At 32.3% G+C, this 1,763-nt stretch overlaps 1 long non-coding RNA gene across 1 annotated transcript; it reads right to left on the bottom strand.

The window, feature by feature from the left end:
* Positions 1 to 249: 249 nt before the first annotated feature.
* On the bottom strand, positions 250 to 1,686 carry LOC103902189. The gene is made up of 3 exons (XR_657774.1): positions 1,621 to 1,686; positions 501 to 624; positions 250 to 328 (listed from the first exon to the last, which is right to left on the bottom strand). It is a non-coding gene; the product is annotated as an uncharacterized LOC103902189 (long non-coding RNA).
* Between the last annotated feature and the right edge of the window lie 77 nt (positions 1,687 to 1,763).

The raw sequence follows: 1,763 nt of genomic DNA, 5'->3' as shown, positions 1-1,763 counted from the left end.
TGGCATCTCTAGTTTAAAGCCCTCTTCAGTTAGAGCATCCCATTCCTTCCACCTTTTCCACTCCCAAATAAACCAGATTGCAAATAAACAAAATGTAAAGCTCAGTATATACAAGGTTTTAAAATGTGGAAAATGAAACTTGAAAAACATCATTAGTAACTCAGAAAACATATTCTCAGATAAATAATTGATAACACAGCTGTTAAACTACTTGCTGATTTCTTAGTGTATTTCTAAGAAAGTAGAGCTTACCATTCTTTTACAGTCACCTCCGTAATCCCTTCTCCAATGTCAGAAAGCTTAAACTGGACAATTTGGCCACACGAAACTTAAAACAGACAATAAGGAAATACAACATGTTTAATATTAAGTACAAGATATCAGACAGAAAAATCTGAATGCATCAGAAATAGTCTACATACCAGTCATATACAAACTGCTAACATAACACTCATAAAATAGCAAAATAAAATAAATTATTTTATTATGAAAAAGATTACCAGCAGATGTTCTGAATAATCGCTGTTGATGACTAAACTTGAGGGCAGATTTGTCAAACACGCACACATATTTTGATTTTATAAAGCGAATGCTGCTGCACGATCTAACACGGTGAATGCAAACCTGGGGGAGAAAAGTCTTAAGTGTTAATATAATGGATGGAGGAATGTAGAGTTCATTTAATATTCCGGATGCAACAGTAATACTAAAATAGTTTAATTCTAGTTTTTATGAGAGAAGTTCTTATGGAAACACAATTATTATGAATACATACTGAATGTACAATAACCACTAAATTAGCATAAGCTTTGCCAGGTCTTTAACTTCTTTCACTAACACAACACATGGGGAGATCAAAGCCACAATAACATAACCAATTAACAAAAATCATTACAAGATCTGGTAAGAGATTCATACTTGCTATTGTTTCCCTAAGCAATTAGTTTAAATCAGGACACACACACAAAAAACATACATAGTATCAATGACATCAGCCATCTGAAATATTCTCATCCAGAATGGATGCTGGAAGGGTCCCCTAGACTGCAGGAAAAATCAGCATATTTTTCTTTGTCAGTTCTTATTCCAATCAAAGGTTGATCAGAAGTATTAATTGGAAAGGAAATTCACACCAGAGGGCACAGAGAGTTGCCCTTTTATTTCTGTTAATATATAGGAGGCAATCATCTTCAAGTAAATATGATTTCACATCAACTTTAATGACATTTTTAAAGAACTGGGAGAGAGATGGTTTTCTTTCATGGTTACAATTATATTTATCCAGAAATCAACTTAAAGGGTCAACGGAATTTTCTGAAAGGTTCTTCAGACAAAACCTTATGCTTTAAAGCATCATGTAATCAGTCATGATTTTGGTCAAAAGCAAAGCCAGTAGCACTTGCATTGACATAAACAGGCATTTTATCATTAATCTCAACAGAAGTTAGTTCAGACCCTTTCTTATTTACTATTACATTAGATTTAAGAAATCTAATGTAATTCTGGTGTTATGTTGTCTTAGAGTGCTGTAAAATTAATAAAAATAACAATTTATCTGTAGATAATGTAATCTCTAATTAATTTAGAGATATGAAAAAAAATTCAGGTGCTACAATGTACCTCAAGTAGCTCAAAACTGTAAAATTTAGAAATTATCTTCTTAGAGGAGCCAGAAAACAGCACACCTGCATGGGAAAGTTCATTTTAATGTTTTTTTTTTTTAAATCCTTTCAGTAATTACAGAGTATATGAAACTTCCGGAT

This window comes from Aptenodytes forsteri, unplaced genomic scaffold (genome assembly GCF_000699145.1).
Source record: "Aptenodytes forsteri isolate BGI_AS27 unplaced genomic scaffold, ASM69914v1 Scaffold181, whole genome shotgun sequence".
In the NCBI taxonomy this organism is placed as follows: domain Eukaryota; kingdom Metazoa; phylum Chordata; class Aves; order Sphenisciformes; family Spheniscidae; genus Aptenodytes; species Aptenodytes forsteri.
The sequence above is the reverse complement of the archived record's forward strand: the minus strand, read 5'-3'. Positions and strand labels throughout refer to the sequence as shown.